Source organism: Centruroides sculpturatus, unplaced genomic scaffold (genome assembly GCF_000671375.1).
Source record: "Centruroides sculpturatus isolate CEXI.00-Female unplaced genomic scaffold, Cexi_2.0 scaffold1129, whole genome shotgun sequence".
Classification (NCBI taxonomy): Eukaryota; Metazoa; Arthropoda; class Arachnida; order Scorpiones; family Buthidae; genus Centruroides; species Centruroides sculpturatus.
The window spans coordinates 20453-43697 of NW_019385449.1; the positions used below are offsets into that span (position 1 = coordinate 20453).

The following is a 23245-nucleotide window of genomic DNA, read 5'->3' on the forward strand; positions in this document are numbered from 1 at the left end:
AAATATAATTATTTTTAAAAAAGTAATAATTTAATATTTAATTAAAATTTATATTATGATTTATTTTATTTTATTTTTTTAAATTAATGTAGCGAATTTAATACAATGTAAGCCTATGTTAATGTAAGCAATGGTGAACGAAGATTGTTTCTTGTTAATTTGTTTCTGTGTTTTTTTTTTCTTTTGAACAAAATCAGAAACATTTTAGAATATATTTTTTTTTGTATTGATTTCTTTTCGCCCGGATATTTTCTTGTCGGCAATGTCTCATAACCTTATTTTTTTTTTTAAATATGATAAATATTTCCAGAAAATAAGCAGTTTCTATTCTTGGATAAAAATACACCCTTGCATTATCATTAACGTTTACAACGTTTACGGTTTGTAATAATTTAAAGAAAATCGTCTCAACTTTAAGTACATCTCATTTTTTTTAACTTTATAAACATTTAATTTGTTTTTCTAACCGTCGGTTTGTCTATCCACAAGAATGTTTTCTCTCTTTTTTTTTTTTTTTGGAAATTTAACTCTTCTATAGTAATTCCTGACTTTTCATAAGTCCAGCGTATTTAAATACAAAAAAAAAACTTATGGAAAATAACTGATTAAACGATAAAATTCTGTACTCTTGTCTGTTAATATTTTTCCTTTCTTCCATGACAGTATTTGTTTATAGAATTTTATTAGTAAATGAAAATATCTAGAGTTATATAGGCTATATTCATACGTATTTAAATAGAAAAATATGATCACTTTTCTATTATTCTATAATATCTCGACTGAACGAAACTTTTTTATATATTCTATGGAAGTTAATTGATTTTTTGGCTTCTAATTAAATAATTTATGGATATTGTTAAAGGAAGAAAGTATAATTCGTGGACTACATATTAAACAAGGAAGATAATGGCGTAATTAACCGCGGGATTATGTAAAATAGTTTAAAATTTTCAATTAAATAATTGTTTCTATGGTATCATGCATTGTAATTACTTTGTTGATCTGTTTCCAGATCCTAGGAAACATTAAGTGAAAACAGTTTAATGTCCAAGTAAATTCATGTTATTTTTATATAAAAATACAATTTGGACGAATAGAATTTTTGAAAAAAAAAAAAAAATTTCTTTTTCAGTTCGTTAATTTTTAAAGTGTGAAACGGTTAACAATTTCGAACAATATTTCTTTATATTTTTAGAAAGAAGAAAAAGAAGTTCTTAGAAGTTCTTGATATGAATTCCCAAGAGTCGAGTTTTATTTTACTTCATTTTCCAGAAGTATTTAGTAATAAAAATATTTGTCTTTTTTTTTTATTATTATTATTATTTAATAAAATACAGTTGACTTTAAAAAAGACAAGCGAACATTTTTACAAGAAATTGCTATTAAAATATTACAGAAAACTTTTTTTGAAATTTGAAAATTATTTTCTATGTTAAGTGAGAAGTATTTTAAAATTTCAAAAATTCTAAGAGGCGAATTTTAAATATTATTCGTGCGAAACAAATATCGATTCTTGATAATGATGCCATCAATATTGCATTAAAAGTATAAAAATTCTTAGATAGATTGCTCTAGTATTTGAGATCGATCGATAATGGATCGAGAAATCGAAAAATGATATCATTGAACGTGGGTTATCAATCTACAGAAATCAATTTTTATAAACAACAGAAAATCGTAAACAAAGATGACCTCGAAGATTTTTTCTTCCTCCTCCTTCCTCTTTTTGTGACGTCAAAAAACGTTGAAGGTATTAGTTGTCATATGGCATTACTTAGAAACGTTTTTACAGACGAAATAAAATCCGAAAGAAATAGGCACTTCACTTGTTTCCTTTATCATTAATGGTCTTAATAACATTTTATTGTCATCCGAACCTCTTTAAGAGATGATAAACAAGTGTTATTGCCAGATTTTCCCTACTTTGTAAGTAATAAACGGATTTAAAAATAACAATTTTTTATACAATTTTTGATGATGTATTCTATTCAAAAATCGATATTGTAATCATAAAAAGGTGTTGTAAATCAATGTCGTTATCGCATTAAATATATTTTCCTTCTTCTTCTTCGCTTCTTGTAACATACTTTTCTATAAGATTTGCAAGAAAACATACTTTTTTTTTATTTATTTAAATAATTTTCTAATAATTCTCGAATTCGGAATGCAATTTAAAGACACATTTTCCACAGTAAAACTTCAGATTTAATTATTTTCAACCTAAAATAGTTAGTGAATTTATATAAATTATCCCCCACAAAAAAATGTTGCAGCATTTCTCGACTTTGTGGAGCAAATTATATAATCAAACAATAAAAAAAGAAAAAAAAATTGTTCGAAAATTTGAAATTTAAAGTCGAGACACTACGTGCCTAGCAATTACATTTGTAAAGATAAAACAATGTTAGAAATATTCGGAATTACTACGCTAGTTTACAACTTTGTTTATGGGTTGACTCGTTGTTGATTTGTATAAGGGAATTTTATTATACATAAGAGAGACATTTTCTGTGATTTATTTATGAAAACTTCGGCAACTTTTCTTCTTCCTTACCTTTAAACTTTCTTATTTAATACCGGTAAATATTGACTCGTGTATTAATTTAACTAAGACCTAAAACAGCAAAAGATTTTATTAAAGAAATAAATCTTGTTTCCATAATTATTATAAAGGGGAAGTGGGGAAAAAAAGGTGAATTAAGTGAATTTGTGTTAGGAAATAACGTAATAATCTTAACGACTTTCCATTTCTAAATATTTATAAAAAAAAATATATAAGGGAAAAATTATTGTATTTTCGAATTTTGTCATATTTTCTAGTCATTAATAATCTTGAGAAAATCAACTATCGATTATATCATTTAAAAAATATCAAAAATGGAGTTTTATTTTATTAGAAAAGAAGTTTTTAACACCGATACTATGATAAATGATTAAGTTAGCCACATACTTTGTCAGATATGATAAATTATTTTATACCATAGGCTTGATATTTGTGTACGCTAAAGTAATCTAAAATACTCTTTTTTTTTAATTTTGTTACCGAGTTTAAACCTTGTAATCGATTTTAATACCTTACTGTGTAAATTTCTCTGACGTAACTACTAAAATGTAAGCAAAATATAGAGAAAAATGAAGAATTCTTATATAAATTTCCAACTGGTAGATAGCGATCTACTGTTGAAACTTCTTTAAGAATTACTGTAAGAATTAAAACTATTAAAAAGCATTTAATAAAAAATAACGAAAGAAAAATTACTTTTATGGATTATTTTCTAATTATTTTAACTTATAAATTCGTGTCTTTTCGAACTTTTAATTTAAAATTATTACATTTAGTGCTGAGATGATTTTCAACTAGTGAGTCGCGGTCTACCAGTTGAAAAATGTTAACATTTCTGGATAATTATAGTCTTTCAATATTTCGAAAAAAAGGAAAAAGATGGGGGAAACACATTAAAATATAAATATAATCAAAACTGTAATAATTTTTTAACAATTAAGCTGTAATTATGTATTTTTTTCTTCGCTACTGATCCGTCTTTACTCGAGTTTTTTTTGCAATTTTAAATCGTAAAAACTTACTTTCCAAAGAATTTCGATGCTGCGTAAGCAATAAAAAATTCCCAAAATGTCGAAACTTATAAATACAAATTTATAAAGATCCTGCAAGAGAAAACATTATATTCATTATATGCAAAATTCGAACTTTATATCTGTTTACTTCTTATATCTGTTTACAAAATTTCAAAAAAAGGGGAGGAAAAAATTCGATAAATCCAGAATTTCAAAATAATTTTTATATAATAATATATCTAAAAACTTTTCTGATATTGATACACTTTCTATCAGAGAAAAGACTTTGTTCAGGGAACAAAGTTTCTTTTTTTTTTCGATATTTCTTTAAAATAATAATAATAAAAAAAAAACCAACCCCTTCAATTTTTGTAGTATTTTATAAGAGAATTTTTGTAGTTCCGAAAAGAAGAAGAGTTGTTTGCTTTAGGCAAAGTATTAAAAATCTTTAATTCAATATATAGGAACCTCTTCAGAACGTCTTCCTTTATTCTTGCAACCACTAATTTGTAAGGATTTGAACTTCTTTCAAATGTTCGATCGCTTCATTCACTTTTGTGCATTGTAAAGAAAAAAAGAAAAAAAATTTGAGGATGTTTGGATAGAGAATGTACGAAAATGATTGATTGTGTTAAATAATGAGTAGCCCACTTTTTATTTATTTAAAGATAATGATGCGAATAAAATATTTCTGAGATCTTATTAACGATATGAAGTTTCCTCCGCCATTACATTTTATAATTCATACGGTAAAAATGACTCTGGGAAAATTTTAACGGAGGAAATTCATGCAATGGAAAACATTAAAAAAAAATTTTTTTAAATAATAGAAAAACGTTGATTAAAAATTCAGTTATAAAACGTTGGAAATTTTCAAATTAACCATTTTAAATTTTAGGATTTTAACGGTTTTTAATATTTGGGAAAAATTATTGCAAACCAACCAATTAAACCATTTGAAAAAAACACGTTTAAAAATTTATAACAATGGAAAAATGTTTACGGAGTGAAGAAAAAGCAATAAAAATAGAAAACAATGGATAATGACAGAAGAAATTTATCGACTAATAAAATCGGAAAAATTCAAAAGAATACTAACGAATAACGCTGCATTTAATAGATTAATCAACTGGTAAAATGTTGAAAAAAATTTAAATAACAGGCAGACAGGAAAAATTAACTAAAGCATATATATATTAGCCTAATAATTCGAAATCTAGATATTTTTCTTTACAGAAATGTAATAATAAAATAGATAAATCTATAAATAAGTTCATAGAACACATCCAAAGTTCATAACAGCATATGATTTGGATCATTCCTTTGATGTTTCCACTCTATTAAAATATAAGAATTGGAAATTTTACAATCTTTTTCGTTATAATGATACGGATATTTACCATTGCAAAGCTCTTTTGTTCAGTTTCTCGACTTTAAAAACGTAACAAAGAAGGGAAAAAATATAGTTTTTTCAACGTCAAATCCCGAAAGGTTTTGTTGCTCCTAAATGTAGAAATCGTAAAGAAAAATGGAAATATTTCGTTTTAATTTTTTAAAAAGATACATTTATTCCGCTTTTATATATTAAAATGAAAAAAATAAAATAAAAAATCGATAGTTTAGTTTACTAGTTACTTTATACTCGAGTCGAACTACTATAATCTTATTTTAATTTCGTCCATGTAAATAAGAAATTTGTCGTTTAAGGAAGTTTTTGCTTAGCTTTAAAGGATATAATCGAAAGCAAATCGGATCTGAGATATGTTATTAAAAATACATCTTTCCAACGATATCGGAAAATAATATTATTCCTTAAAATTTGAATTTAAAATATTTTTGTGTCCGGATATATTGGAATAAAAGTAAAAAAAAAAAAACTAAAATCCCAAACTCTCTTCGATATTCGGTTATTGCGTGAGTCTACAACTATTGGACGAATGCAAATAATAATATTTTTTGATGTAAACATAATGCTACTATCCTTGGAAGCTATTTTTATTTATTTTTTTACACAATTATTCAATACTCCTACAGCTATTATTTCGATTACTTTTTTTTCCCTTTCTGGAAATGAATAATTTACCGTTATTCATTTTATCTATTTAAAAGCCGAATAATAGAAAATATCAAAAATTTATCTCAAAGATATTTAATACTCAACCTTTTCATACCTGCCAATTTCTTATAATGTAAATCAAAAAGCGTGGAAAGAACAATTGGGGTACGCGATCTATAGGTTGAAAAATTTACAGAAAATATAAAAGATTTTTAAGTTATTATTAAACTAGATTTTGAAATAGATAAAGTGATATATGTAGAAATATAATTTAGGTAAGATTTTATAGGAAAATACTAACTTTCTTTTTGCTTTTACAAACTGAAATATCTTGTAGTTCTTCAGTAATTTACCAGAAAAGTGATAGAAATATGCCTAATACACTATAAATAACTCTTTTATCTTTTGTGCAGTATTTTCATTAAACGTGGATATAAATCAATACGCACCCCGCTTTGTGGAAAAGAATTTCCATAAAAGTTTATACAACGTTTAATAAATGGCAGGAAGGAACTTGAACAATTTATTTAGATAATACGGGGAGTTGAGGTTTTACGGTTTAACCACTTTAATCAACAGTCCTTTCCACATCAAATAAATTATACAATAATTGGCTACTTTAACTAACTCATTATATTGCAACCAAGACCATTCATAAAATAAGTTTTATTGACGACCGCACTTTATTATCTATCCACTTAAGAAGTGGACATCTTAGAATATCTCTGCAAATAAAGATGGAAAAGTCGAACGACACTCAACACTTATACAGTTTAGCCCACTTTCAACGTCCTTATGGCAATTTTATTCCTAGTTTTCGGATGAATGCATCTTGTACAGTGATCTTACAACCGATGCTGCGGGTTATATTATTTATCCACTGAAAATTATTAATAAAAATCTTATCGAGAACTTACTTTTATAAACCTCGAATCGAATGCCACTAAAATATATTTTATACCATCGACTATATATTATTTATAAGATAAATGGCATAAAAATATATGGCTTGTACAGCAGGCTACTAGCAAATTTCCTCATCAATAACGGCAAGAATTAAACAATGGTACATAATGACCATGGAGAAAAATTGAATAACGATCTACTTCTAGTTTCCACACACTGTTTTAATTATCTTAATAATTATATAAATATCAATTTGACTTATTTCGACGATAATATACGATACTTCAACGATACAGTAAAATTGACCATTCTCACTTCTCCGATTACAAGATAAATGTGAATTAATAAATTATAATAAAGGATATATATACTGTAACATTATCTTCTATTCAACATATTTAGTTTCAGTCTATAGAATATGCAAATTTTATAAGTGGTAGGATTAATGAAATTATTGGAAGAGAAAAGAAAAATGTAATTCTCGCCTGAATAATTTTACTAGATTTTAAAACATGTAAAGTTTATTTTAAAATATAAAACTTTAAAGTAACTTCGACTGGAGTAAAATTAACTTACCAGATAATCGATTTAATTATAAATTAGTGCGGTGCATAACTTTCCAATTATATTCGTCTCATTGGTTTAGGAATGCAATTTTTAGACGAAATAAAAGTCGTTCCACTTTATAAAAACCTTATAAGAAATTCTACAGCCTTTTCAACTTATTAAATTTCTAAATTATGATCCGATCCAAACGTCATATTCCTCTATAACTCTTTTGGCTGTCAGTAAAAACGAGGTCGGAATTTCGACCAGTTAAATTAACTTTACAAAGTTGTAACTAAAGACATTTATAAATAACGTTATAAAATAATGAAAAAAATCAATTAAATTGTTTCAAGTAACAGCTTATACTGGAGAAGAAATATTTTATAACTCGATATATTTCTAGTTTTAAGAAGTAACAATCTCTATAGGGACAAGCAAAACGATAACAAATTTAAGCGTCAAAAATCTTTCTACTTATATCGAATTTCTTAATCTCTTAACCAATTTAAAAAGGAACTCGAAAGTTTCGAGAATTGACATGGAAAAATTTTACTTTTTCCTTTTTTTTTTTTTTTCTTCTTTCAATTCTGCGATTAGATAAGGGAGGAATATAGCCGATTCCCCATAGGCATTTCCCTATTCCCCGAAGTGCTATCACTTACTATAACTCTGGCATGTTTCAAACTTCTTCCTTTCTTCTATCGGCAATCCTTTTGATATAAATATAGTTTTAAAAATTATTCTAGCAAATCGGTAAAGTTGTGTCAAAAAAAAAAAAAATTTACACCTTCCAGGCGATATGCATTAATTAATATTATAACAATGCAAACTAGCTGGTGGCATATTTGAAAACAGTTTTAAAACTTACTTTCTAAACAAATTTATAGAATAATTAAAGAATATGTGTCGCCTAGAGTAAAAGAAGTGGCGAATTTTAAAGTAAACAAATAAGAGAAAATGGAAGAATTTAAGGAGTGGAAAAAAAAAATTATTTAGGTAACCATTTATATAGGAGGATAAAGGTTTTTGGTTTTTCTCAAACAAGCGGAGCGTTAAATTACTCCTTCTTTCTTCAGACATCAAAGAGAATGCGAAAAGACGATATTGTTTCGTAACTTCACGTGCCGAACCGAAAATAAGAAAGATTAAGTAGAAACAAGCAGAAAATAATTCAAAAGTTTTTCATTTCACCAAGAGAGAGAGAGAGAGAGAGAGAAAAAAAAAAGAGGATCAATTCGTATGGAACAAGTAGATTAGGGGGAGAAAAAAAAGGCCGTTCATTCATTTGATATTGTTAAAAATAACAATCATGCAGCAAACAAGTCATTTGTCGAACGGTAGTGCGCCATTAGGTAAAGGAAAAGCTAAGAACATATATAGTTTGACAGACCCTTTCTCGACCATTAGAGAAAGACATCTGTTACCGACTTTTCTTTTTTCTTTTCTTCTCTAAACTTCATCATTTTCTGATATTTTATTGTTGAAAATTTTAGTTTTACAGCAATGTTTTCAAAATAAAAGAAATAAAATAGAACGGTAGAAGCATAAAACTCCGAACAACTCGATCGATAACGTGACTAATACCTTTGCTACTTTTCTTTCCTACACCGTGTTAAAGTCGTGATAGACTTTAGCTGCCGTTTCGGACTAGTTTGTGTGTGATCGATGCTCGTTTCGATTCCTAAATTAGAATCGACTTAGCTTCCTATTGTCACGCGTAACTCCTATAAGTTTAAAATTGTCACGAATTAATTAATGAGGCCGTATAAATGACGTCCTAACCCCGGTTTACGTTTCCGATTCGCATTAGATGAAAAATCGGTTTGCACGTTTGTTTCCTTCCAAATTAAATAAATGGATAGATTAATGTATTTACCGTTTCCCTCCCACTTTCCATTTGTAACGTATCGAGCGATGGTCTAATCGCGTGATTAAAAACCGACTCGGTGTATTGCAACAAGTGTAAACAACAAAACCAATTTACGAATCGGGGCGTGGCGCACACTCGACAATCGTTTTGTAAACATTATTTGCCGGAATCCGACCAGAAATAACATCTTATTGAATTTAAATAGAATTTGAAAACCGGAAAAAAATAAATAATAAGAAAATCAGAAAAGCGACGATTCGATTGTATTCTCCTAGGAACATAACACAAAGACGTGTACGAACGGTTCTATGCCGTCATTTATCTTACTCATGTCATTTCTCGCCGAACACACGCGAGATAAACACGTCTTCTTCTGGCAGACATACGAAATAGGATCCACTTTACTCTCATTCTTAGAGCTTTACATCCGATTGATGTACTAGAGACGTTTCTTCCAGGTAGAAATACTATTGTTAGATACGGCGATCCAATCAGGAAACATTGATAACGTGTCCACGTCTCGTACCCCTCTTCCATACCCCCGCACAACATTCTTATTAAAGATACTTTTGAAAAGTAGAATAACGTCGTTGATAGTCTATACATTTTTTGATGTCTTCTAGACACACGTACAACATTTAAAATTCAAAAAACTATTAAGAAAGATTCCCTTCTAAAGGATGGAAGGATAAATATGTGCTTTTATGTTTTGCATTAATTCTCAGAGTTTAAAAACTTATACTTTACAGTGCTACAAATCTTTGTTACTTGTAAAATTTCTTACAGGTGAATATAATTAAAAAGCAATATCATGGATATGTTTAGATAAGAACAATTCTGATGTTAAGCTTTCTCCTATAATCCCCCAAAGGATTGCAATAGTTTGCGTACAAGATACATCGATCCTTTCAAAATTTGAAACTGGACATTTTAAGACTGTAATCTCTAATATGAACCAAGATAAATAAACGATTTCAACTCTAATTCCTTAGTATAAAGTTACAAATATGTTTCGTTGGCAATAATTCCTTCCACCAATCGAATTCGGTAAGCTCCTGTTCTTGCAGAATTCGCAATTACAGATTCGAAATTATCTTTAAAATTACTTTAAAGTTTTTATTGTTTAAAATATAATCCAAACAGCTTAAAATACATTTTAAATAAAATTGTACAAAGTAATTATTTTATATTCGTTTACTAGAAAATTTTAAAACTGTTACTTAAAAATATCCATTAAAATAAAGGATAAAAATATATTTAGAAAAAAACTGAATTAAAACGTTAATAACCAAAGCAAAAGATTTAAAGATTTACCCAATTAACTGCTTGATCCTCTTATTTTCTTAACAGTAATTAAGACAATTTAGAATTCGAGCAATTTATTTGCTAAATTCTATTAATTATCAATTAGAGATTTTATTATATTATCAAATATGATTTTAAAATGATCATTTACAAGAAAAGAAAAAAAAAATTTCGAACAATTTCACTACATAATAGCGCTTTTGCGAAGACAAACAACAGCTAACTTTCAAAGTTTTCGAATGAAATCTTTACAAAAGCCCAAACTACTTATTATCTTTTGATTTTAAAATAAAATTTTAACTTTAATTGAATTTATTGATTCTAGAATTAACGTCACGTTCATTTTCTCTGGCGAATGAAAATCTTCAACATGATTGCTGAAGATTTCCAATTCTGTAATCCATCTGGAAGACTTCAATAAAGTTACGAAACACTTTCGATAATTTATAAATGCGATTTAGGCTGGTAATTATCGATTTGACTCCATAATTAAATATTATATTAGTGAAATACGAGCCTACATAATCCAAATACTTGTATGGCCACCGCGTAAGTGTTTTGCAATATTTTGGCCATCGAGTTCTGTTAGGGCACATCAGGAAAAATTATTCTGTTGATCTTTCTTTTTGTAACGGATATCCAATTACCCTAGCAAAGAGCTTCTTTTGTCATTTCTTCAGACAACATCCACGTGGATCCTTCTTGAATTTCACTGCTAGTAGTGTTTAATGTTCCTTCATATATCCGAGAAACACGTCTTTCGGATTATTGTTTTTCTTGCGAAACTTTAGAAACCGATTGATTATTGTTATTCCCGAGGACCCCGACGCACTGTTCCAGAAAAAAAAAATGTCCCAAGAAAAAGAAATCGAACGAAAGAAGTGATTTACTCGAAGATTCCGTAAGAAAAAGAAAACCCCATTCATTTTTTAGTGTGTTTTCAGCAGACCATTTTGCTATTTCTATCGTATTAAATGTCCAAAAAAAAAAGAACGTTTCGGCACAACCGTTTTAAAAGTTAGTATTTTTGAAAATTACACTAAAATTAAATTTTGCTTCTAATTCTGAAATGTGTATAAATTTTGCTTCATATAGGAAAATATTATGATATTAATTTTATTCAAAAATATTACTTATTATGAAAATTAGGATTTTCCAAATGGAAAACTTGCCGAAAAAATAAATCTGCACAGTTTAAAAGATGAAGAAATGTTTAAAATATACTTAATATTAATTCGTTTATATATTAATTTCTAATTGTATAATTTCTTCTAGGATATTTAGTGATCTATAACTATTTATAAGTTCTGTATGAATATAATTTTATGCAAATTTATGAATTAAGTAAATTAAAAAAAAATTACAAGTAATTAAGATTATTTGCCGATTTCTATACATAAATACTTATTTATTTTTATGGTATTAAAATTTTTTTAATAAAATTAAAATACTGTACTTGAATACTAAGATTTTGAAGAATTCAACATGGCGATTATATTTTTCATTAGGCATACTGTATAAAATTTGATGATTCGTTCTTCATAGTTTTTCACTTTTATTTTGCCAACTATAAAAATGCCACATCCGAGTTCTTAGCCTTTTAAGATTTTAAGGTTTGCACTGGAAATTTAAGTAGTGCACCAATCTCTGCTCTCATTATTCAAAGATGCCATAATTCTGGAATAATTCCTAGGAGACAAAACTACCGAACATTGGTAGTTGGTCGCGGGTTCGTGCCTCACCAACAGACTAGTCGTGAAATTTTCCGGAGTTTCTTCGCATGTCTAACACCTAATTAGACGCCAGTTTACCATAGAAAATACTCCTGAGAGACACGCAATCCTCTTTGACAGATTACTCATGATTGCATTTACTTATCCCATCAATCCAATCTCATCTAATATTCAAAGCTTTCCCCTGAAAATTCGGGATAAATGTATCAAAATTAGTAAAAATTTGATGTTAATTCGTTTAATGAATTATTGGGCTGCAATTTGAAAAAATTGTAGACCTATAAATTCCCACTGTCGTCCGTCCGTACGTCCATTTGTCTTTTTTTAATTAATCTCGAGAACGGAGTATCATGGAAACAAAGTATATATTTTGTCCTCACACTCAGTAAAGCAATTTTTAAATTAAATAATGCGTTTGGTTATTTTGGTCATGAAGATTTCAGCATTAGCTACTTCAGCAGAACGTTCGTTCAGCGCTCTATGACGTTTAAAAATGTATCCTAGATCTACAATTATTGATGCAAAATTTAATTACTTTTGCCCACATTCAAAATTTTGTTCCGGCGCTTCTGATTCTCTTCTCATGATCTGGATGTAGCCTTTAATAGAAAAATATACAGGCCTATAAAAAGTTTTCTATTATTGAATACAATTTCCAGAGTCCCAACCGAATACCCAAGATATATAAAACAATCTGTAACTGTCTTCATGTTCATAATTCAAAATATTACTGTAATCATCTTCTGTTCTGTGTTGTCACATTCACACATTACTGTAGAAAATAATAACTACCAGTGGCGTGCCGTCATTGGAAGCGGTGGATGCGCCGCTTCCCTTGTATTTTCTAAAAAATAAATACATATTAATTTTAATTATATGAAAATAATCGCACAATATTTTATTATAACCGCATTAGGTATCTTATTACAAATTTCTATACTACACGTGAAAAAAAAATTGCTATTGTATGTTCGAATATTAGTGGCGGAGTGGAAGCGCTGTATTGTCAGCATCCAAAAAGCCAGATTCGCGCATGCGATTTACAGAGCACCAAGCTCACCCGGTTTAGCTTTGCGGCCGGATGGCCGAGCGGTCAAAGTGGCAACCCACCTCTCTGGGGGACCCTGGTTCGAACCCGAACGGGTCGAAAAATCCCCAGGAAACCTTCGGGGGTGGTCCGTTCTGATATGTCGGGTCCCGTCATATCAGCAGCTCCATTGTGGGCCTGGCCGAACCAATAATGGGCTTGCAAAAAGAGGCCCTCTTAGTGCCCACAGGGCGGAGAGTTAAAAAAAAACCCCGGTTTAGTTGGTGGAAGCCTAGGACCTTGGGTGGATGCTACACGTATACCGCATCCAATTCTATCCGGGACCGGTTCTGGGCTGTTAGCCACCTACCCGCTAGATATTTGGCCGCCCTCGCCCGATTAGGCGAATCGCGAGTAGATTTATAACTTAACCCAACCGATAAGAATTTACTGATATGTTTTTACGATAGTTCTGTATAATTGACAGGAGTTTAAAAAAATCCATTAAAATATTTGATATATTTATTCTCTCCGATTTTATATTACTCACGGATTCAATGTTAAACCAGTGATATTACGATTTCGTATATCCCATCTTTAAGGGGATGTAGAAAAAAATGTGTACAATTCTTGTATAATGTTAAAAAATTAACTGTTACTTTGATAGCATCATTTACGACTAAATTTAATGAATGAGAGAGATGCACCAGGTACAGAAAAAGCTCTAGAAATTATTTTCCTTACATTTACGATTGATATATCCGTTTGTCATAAAAATTTGTTTTTCCCGAGACTACAAATGTTCGAGTACAAAGTAACTGATTTCGACTTATTTCTACTTAAGAAGTAGTTAAATAATTAAGCGATTAGGGAATTGGGGACATAAATAAAACCCTGGCGAAAGAGCCGAAATATTACTTAAAAGCTTAACCGACCCAATCTCTTATCGAGTACAGTGGGGACTGATTTCTTCGAGATATTAGATGTAATAAAGACAAATTTTTTCAGTTCAACGAGCGTGACCGAAAAGTTGTAAATTTTGGAAATTTCCGTGGACAACACCTGGTCCTAAAACGAATTAGTTAGAAAACAAACGGCGGACAATCTATTAAGTTTAACATATTTAGATTTTTATAGCTGTGGTGAGAAACGTTTAAAATGTACAACAACCCTGTCACGTCCTTTGAGGTATACTAGTGATGCGACAAAAGAGGCATTTGACATTGACCGGTATCGGCACCCTTGGGATTTGGTAGCCCGCGTGCGTGCACTTACCAGGACCGTCTCTGATTCCATCCATTAGTCACTCGTAGGGAGCTATTTGAATAAGTGGATTGTTTTAAGCTTTAAAAAGTAAAGAATATTTTGTTATTTTTATGTACGTTTCTTTACAAAGCTATATTTAATTATAATTTTCTTTAAAAGTATATTCGTACAATTGAAGACTATTTTGTACCAGGTATGTACCGGTACATCCACCACACATTTTATTTCACAAGTAAGTTTTTATTATTTTATTTTTAATTGTAGCCCTTATATCGTGGCTAGCGATTCGGAATGTAATTGTGATATTAAAAATTCATTTAGAAAAGTCTACGGTTTTTACTGGCTTATCAAATAAACGATACGAATGGACCCTAGACCAGGGGTGGCCAACAGTTTTTGCCCCCGGGCCGAATTGGAAAGAAAACTTTTTTCACGGCCCGAACCAAAGGCTGCCCTAGCGAGATCTCATTGTTGTGTCATCCCGTAGAGACTAAATTGTACATAGAGATTACAGATACATTTTTCACATTATTCAACATTCTACGCTGTGCTGAAAACATTTGTAATGGAGCGTAAACTCTAATCGCACAGTTACTTGTTGACCCTTTTTTTTAGGCGTCAGAATTTTTCGTCGAGATATTCGGACTTAAGCAGCTTATATTGAAAGATTAATCGCGGGCCACATAAATTCATTAGACGGGCCGTATGTTGGCCATGCCTGCCCTAGACCATCACTGACGTGCCATTGACTGATTGCCCCTGGATGTCGGCTTCTTACAGAAACATAGCTTCCCTATCATCAAATGTCACGTCACGGCACGCCACTGATAACTACATTGACACTTCTAATCCTTTTTCTCAACGAAATATCTTTTATATTTTAAGTTTGTGAATGTTTTTCTTCCTAATATCTTCCTTGCTGGTAGTGGCTCGTGGCCATTTAAATTAATATGGAGGTGCTGAAAAGCTACTACTAATGTACAGTATATACGTATATACAAAGTGATCCAAAAGTCAGTAAACATTTAAAAATTCGACATTTCAGCGAATTTTGCTTCGCCCTATGGGCACTAAGAGGGACTCTATTAACAAGCCCATTATGAGTTCGGTCAAGCCATCAATGGAGCATCCGGGTAGATTCGAACCCGGATCCCCATAGCGGTAGGCTGCTATATATATAGGTTGATTCAAAAATCAACAGTTAGGCGGTTTTTTTTTGAAACCGTTGTCTCATCGGAATTGCTTACTCTGTTGAACTCATCGGTTTTAAATATATAATAGAATGTTTGTGTCTCTGTTCTTAGCTTTTTGGTCGATCTGCGCTAAATTTTTCAAACTTATTCTTTGGGAATCTGAGGAAAATATAAACTACCACGAAACCTGAATACCCAATTCCTCCTCTGATTTCATCTCCCGTTATTAACTCCTAAACCCTTTATCCGATCTGCACCAAATTGATTGACAAGTGATTGCATCAGATGTTTCTTCTTTTTGGGCGAATAAACTGTAGCGCTGCTCAATTATTTGTCATAACTATAAAAGCAACTCGTTTCCTTCCACTGAGTCGGCCATAACTGATTTAACCGTCAACATGATGATACTAAAGCTGCCAGAATTGAAGATGCAATTTATCTTATCTGCCATTTAAAATGATCAATTTGAGCTAAAATTCCCATACATATATAAAATTATTAATCTTGGTTCTTTCCCAATTGAAGGAATCTGAGAACGTCGTTCTGGTTCGCTTCAGTCGTTCGTAATAAACTACATACAATGTCTTTGGACTATATATTAGACTCGTTAAATGAAATGTTTATGTGATAATATCAAATTCTAACGCTTACAAAAGGGAAAGCGACCTGTCCACTGACAGAGCACGCAATACGCTGCTAGTCAGCCCCAAATTCGAATGTTTGGCAACTATGCCCGTGCACCTTTATTTTTCTAAACTAGGATATTTAAACTATAAAACCACTAATCATTCATTTTTAGTACATCAGTAATCATCATTAATTAAAGAGTTAATCGCGTAGCAAATGTTTCTCCTAGCAGCATTTCTAGAAATTCATCACAGACATAGTCCAAATTTCAGCAAGGACCTTGTTCACATTCAAAACAGTAATGTGATTTTCTAAAACAAAACCAGTGGACAATATTGCCGAAGTACACTACCATAGTTCTAAATTATAAATAAATTACTTATTAATCTCAAATTACCGGATGGTCCAGTCCCACCAGCCCATATAACTTGGTGGTTCTGTTTGTTAAGGCAACGCAAGACCTGGGCGATCTGCCTAGGGGGATGCCTTCCGGGAGGTCTTTTTAAGGGAAACTCGCCCCTATTTAGGCGTTACAGACGTGGAGAAAACCCGGAAAACTCCACGTGGCCAGCCCGTCCGAGCTTGGCGCAAACCCACGAACGAACTCCCAGTATTCTTTTTTTTTTTTTTACTCTTTCCGCCCTGTGGGTTTATTTTTCTAAACTGGGATATTTAAACTATAAAACCACTAATCATTCATTTTTAGTACATCAGTAAGCACTAAGAGGGCCTCTTTTTGCAAGCCCATTATGGGTTCGGCCAGGCCCACAATGGGGCTGCCGGATGGTGAGGGACGGGGCCCGACATATCCGTACGGACCACCCCCGAAAAATTCCTGGGGATTTTTCGACCCGTTCGGATTCGAACCCGGGTCCCCCAGAGCGGTGGGCTGCCACCTTGACCGCTCGGCCATCCGGCCACAAAACTCCCAGTATTCAGGGTACGAAGACCGCTTGGCCACTGATGGGACAACTTGGTTCTATAGCACTTTAATTACAAAAAAACTAAAATACAATACAGCTCGTTTCAGGAACCTTGATTGGCTGTAAAAATGCGCAGCAATAGTCTATTTACGTTGCGAAGGGAAAATTGAGGAATCTATCGGAAAATCAGATCACTTTGAGTTACTAAAAAGAGACTTTTGAATTTTATAAAAATTAGAGTCGCAGCATTGCCAAGATAAGATATATATAACGATCTGTACTTTGCTTACTACTGTTAAAAAATCTCTCTAAAAAGGAGTACAAGTTTGTCATAAATTTGGAAATACTTCATATACAACTGAATTTTTGTACTAAAAATATTCTTTAAAGTTTCAAATAATGAAGCCGGTATCAGTCTCATTTTTTCAAGTCTTAAAATCTCAGAGTACTTGGTTGGATGGATGAAACGGTTAAGGTGTAAGCCTACCAGTCTGAGAGCCAGTGATGAATCCAGATGAGTGAAAAACCCAAGACTTTTTGGGTGATCTATCTGTATGTCAGGTCCCGTTCTGCGCCACCTGGCAACCCCATTGTGGTGCTGGCCAAACTCATAATTGTGAGGTTCCAGACAGTCCAAACCTTTTGTTCATCGCACTAAATATATTTTAAAACAGAAAAGAAACTGTTTATAATAAACGCGGAACGAAGCAACGCGAACATAAACAATGCAAGTCCCGAATGCGACTTGAACACACGTAGCCCTATTGGTATCTAAATCAGACACGATCTGATCATATTTCCATCTCGAAACAAGGGAGTGACGAGAGGGAATCGGGATCAATCAAAACATGGAATTTGAAATAAAAATATCCAACAACGAGTTACTTTTTCGACAAAATTTAAAACCGCGTGTGTGACGTCATCTGTCATGTTTTTTTAAAAATAAAATATCATATTTTTAATTATTACAAAATGGAAAAAGCTTAATTTTGAGGGTAGTGACGGGTATTTTAAAAATTGTAAATGATAATAAGTAAAATCTTCATTAAGTCCGATCCCACTCGAGATATGACATTCCCCTTTATCTCCCACCCCGTCAACCTTTAACCACCAAAATTTAATAGTATCAACCTCCCTAATATACAAACCTTCCTGCAAAATTTCAGAAATTTTCGACAAAAAGCACGGAGTTATTGAACTTCAAAGAGGGTGAACAAAATCGTGCCCCCAAACACCCCATACATACAGAAAAATCCCCGAATCTTTTTGCATTTATCAACATTTCAAGGTCCCCTGGATACAAAATTGTAAAATCTGGGAAGGGTGTCATTTTTTGACCGATCGCCATACTTTTCCCAGGAAAGTAAAATTCCGAATTTCAAAGACAAATGCGAATTTCCCTCTTCCAATTTCGCGAGGTGACTTCATCCTTTTTGTCTTTGTGACATTGTTGTCTCCGAAACACCGTCCTCCCTGACTTCGTTCTGCCTCCTTCACCGTTATCCATCTTTTGACTGACCATCGCTGTCTACCTTCCGACTTATTCACGATAGTGCCATGGGGCTGCTGACGAATCATCGAGGGTGCACCATCGACGATATATCATCTTAGAAGCCTTAAAATCATCGTTCAAGAAGGAGCATCTCTCTAAAAAGACTTTTAATTAAGTAATCAGTTTATTTCCAAATAAACAGGTTTCATTTGTAAATGTACTTTGCATTAGTATGTCCACCTTCACCCACATATTCCTTTCCTTATCCATCCTAGCTACTCTAGTTGACTTCCAATCAACTCCTTCCCCTTGTCAGATAACCTCACATAATGGGCTTGCTAAAAAGGGTTCTTTTATTATTCACAATGTGGAAAGAGTAAAAGAAAAAAGTTCCTGTAGGCAACATGCGTCAAGGTTATCAAATGGATATACTGTATAACAGCTGACAGAAGGTTTCACAAGCAGTAGTTGTTAGTGTGCAAATGGGTAAAAGCAGTAGATTCACCTAACTTCAACAAAGACCAAACTGGATGGTAGATGCTTTCATGTTACCCTCTCCAAAACAATGAAGCTCTGCAGCTGTTTGTGCTCATCAATATGATCCCTTGACCCTACTGATGAGCACACAGGTGGACCAAATAGGCAAAACAACAAACTGACAGCAAGGCACAGGCCAGCCACATCTCATTGACGAAAGATGTTGGTATAGGCTGTTTCATCTTATGTGAAGAAATAGTACTACTACTTTGAAACATCTCTTACAGTTTCAATAGTGATGATGGCACAAATGTGTTGAACATTGTTCATTGAATACTCCCAAATATGGGTTTATGGAGCCATAGCCTTGTCATTTTTCACTTCTAACAATGTTCATTACTGACAGAGTCTCCAATGCATCAAAATTGGATCAACAAGGAAAGGAAGAAGAATTTCCAATCAGAATTTGTGGTTTGAGTTGAACAGATTTACGATACAAGTGAAGGCTCTTCTGATGACATCCCACTGAACTACTAAAACCTCATAGAATCAATAACTGACCAGATGCAACTGATGTTTTGGCTGGTTACTGAATAAACACAACAAAAACCTTTCATTATTTCTTCTGCAAATATGCAAACTAAGTATGTGAAAATATGGAGCTTTTACTATATATTAAAGTTTGATGGCAAATGGACATAATTTATGTTCATTTCATCTTTTATACATTAAATGTTTTTGTATATAATGACAATATGATTATGATTTTCTTATTATGTACTCTGTTAGGTGTGTGTTTTGCAGTATTACAATTGATCTAGTTAATCTATAAAAAGAAACTAAATAATAAACTATTACTTTTGTTTATAAATGAACAAAAATTTTTGTCTTGTTGCTATCACACCCAGCTTCTTTTATTTTACAGTATTAGCATATACATCAAACAATATACAGAAAAAATTCCCATTCATAATTATTTCCAAAAATATTACAATATACAAAATGGAAGACAATACTGTTTAAAATACATAATTTGTGCTTCCATTCAACATATGTTTATTTTACTTTATAATTATTTCCAAAAATATTACAATATACAAAATGGAAGACAATACTGTTTAAAATACATAATTTGTGCTTCCATTCATAATATGTTTATTTTACTTTATTTCTTATAAAAGAAGCTATGGAACAAATCAGGAAGAACCGGATTGTTGTGGTCATCGCTCACAGATTAACTACGATCACTGGAGCCGACAAGATTGCGGTTTTGGACGGGGTATAATTGTTGAATTGGGCAATTTCGACGAGCTGATGAAAATTTCCGACGGATATTTTCGTAAATTAATAGAGAAACATTCAAGAATAAAGAAAACTTAATCATGTAATAATTTATACAAACTCACTTTAATATATTACGGCACATGACAGACTGTTGAAAAAATGAAATATTGCTATTAAAAATTTTTTATTTATCGTTAATTTTAAAATTTATTAGAAAAATAAAAAAAAGTTTTACCAGAGAACTACAGTAGAACCTCGATTATCCGGACTAATTGGGGATGAAGGTAGNCTGTTATTAATTACCGAGATTTTTAACAAAAATATTCTGTTACTTTCTGAAGTTTATGAATTTTTATATTTCAAATTGTTACAAAAGACACTTAAGGCTTTTTTTTTGTAGTTGGGCAATCAAGAAAATCAAACGCGAGGTGTCTGCATATACAGGCTTCAAATTATTATTAAATTCTTTATATACAAAAGTTTTTAAAAAACAATTAAATGATAACAAAGATGAAAATCACTAGTGTAATGTGAAACTTATTTGAAAAAAATAAATACTGTTATAGAATTTTTTCAATGACGAAAAATCTTATCACAGATTGGATTTTAATAAATCTACATATATTATCCAACTTAAAATAGTTATAATTTACAATAATTAATTGACTAGATTACAATACTAGAAATGAAGTGTTTTACTCATTCTAAATTGTTAACAAATATGGCATTCAAAATTTAGGCAGATGATAAATACAAATAAAAAAATATTTTGTAGAATTAATTTATCTTTAAAGACTCCTTATATTTTTTAATTTATATATTACTGTAAATCAATAATTATACATAAATTATTTTACAGAATTCTCATTCAACTATTCATATTTCTTATAAAATTCTTAAATTATACTGACAAGATTTACTATTAATGCATTGTACTAGTATTTATAATAAACAGTTAAACTATTGAAATAGTTTAACTGTTTTGAGGTGTAACAAAAAAAAATGGTTCATTAATAAATTATTTTTATTTTCTCTAAACAAATGTTTTATTAGGGAATAAATTTGAAATTTCAGAACAACATGCTTGATATTTTAATTTGAAAATGCATTCAATACAGTGATGATATAAAGTACAACAGATTGTAGTTATTTGTGAGGTTCCAGTTTTTTGACTTATAATATACACTTTTTGTAATATTATAAATGCAGTATTTATGTAGAAGTTGTGTTTATGTAAACAGATCATCAATTAGTAACACTATATATAAATTTTCAAACATAAAAAAAAAAAAATTAAAGAACTCACTTGAAAGATTAATTTATTATATTTTATATCAGGGATGGACCAACCCATGGCACACATTAGTTCTTTGTATGGCCTGCATCACACAAAATATTTTTAAAATATATAAAATAAAAATTTAAAATTACCGACATCAAGCAGTCTGTAGTCCTACTAAATACCAAGAACCTGCTTCATACATGTATAGTGGTTATATGACTTCACTCAACACTTTAGACCTATAAAGTTTTAAAAACGTTTTCTATTGTTGCATTTAGTTTTTTGGTTTCTTTGCAAATTATATACACTATTAATCTATATTTATTATACTATTCCTTAGCTGAGAACAGTATAATACAGCACCTTTTTCAGTAAATATAGAAAATGTACCAAATGAACTTCAATTGGAGATAATAGACTTGCAAAGTAATTTTGATTTGAAAGTTACTTTTGAAGAAAAATCTGATTGATTTTCTTTGATAAATGTTTAATAAAAATCTATTTCCCAACTTAAGTATGCAGCAAACATTCTAACGTTATTTTGTACAACTTACATGTTTGACCAATTTTTTCCCCGCAATGAATTTAGTAAAAAGTAAAACAACAAATCAGATAACAGATTTGCATCTCTGAAATAACTTAAAATAGCAGTGACTAATATTCAGCTAAATATTTCAGATATATTACATTTCCATCAGTCCAGAAATCACATTAAATAAACCTATGTTAATTTGTAATCATATATGAATAAATAATAGTGATTTATGAGCATTTTTTAATAATTTTTTCTTGTGTGCAGCCTGCATCAGTTCAAAAGTTTTAAATGTGGCCCTTACACAGAAAAAGGTTGCCCATCTGTTTTATATCATCATTGCATTTATGAAATATTATGATAAAATATTTGTATGATTTTATACTTTCTTTTATAGTATTATAACTGACAACTTTAAAACAAAAACTTAAAAGATATTTCAATAAATTATGTTAAAGTTGCATTTATTTAAAAAAAATGCATGTTCTGTTTAGGAAATTATTTAAATTTTATATACAATATATGTATATATACAAATTCCATCATCCTTACAAGAAAAACAAATACTTTAATAATATATTTTGTCTGTAATAATGATTTAATTAAAATAATTGGACATTTATAGATATAAATATGAAACTGTAAGTATATATTTATACTCTATACAAGGTTCATTGTGCATTTAAGATTTTTTTAAGAACATTTTCTTTGTACACAAGACAATGAAATTTTAGTTTACAAAAAGTAATATCAAATGAAAAATTCAACTTATAAATCCTCTAAAATGAAAAGAAAAATTATTTTATGTTAGTACTTTTGTAAACTATAATTCAGAAACTTTTGTAAATGTATAAACAATGGAATACAGAATCATCCTAAATTCATTTTAGTACTAAAAATACATATACAGTACATTCCGTTTAGTTGGGATGCCAGTTAATTGAAACTGTTGTTTATTAGGACAGCTTATACATGCATATAATCACATACATCAGTAAGGATGCGTGGCAGCACAGGCCTGGGTATTTCTAGACATATCACAAAGAATTTTTATACATTGACAAAAATCTTCCATGTTGCAATGAAAATGAGGATTGTCTAAATACAATTATTGAACAAGTTGTTTTGGAAAAACATGTCAAAACTA

The 23245-nt window shown here is 30.6% G+C and overlaps 1 protein-coding gene across 3 annotated transcripts in view; it reads right to left on the reverse strand.

The window, feature by feature from the left end:
* The window catches only part of LOC111639114 (protein FAM219A-like), a 62288-nt gene that overhangs the window by 1506 nt on the left and 37537 nt on the right, over positions 1–23245 (reverse strand). The window lies entirely within an intron of this gene.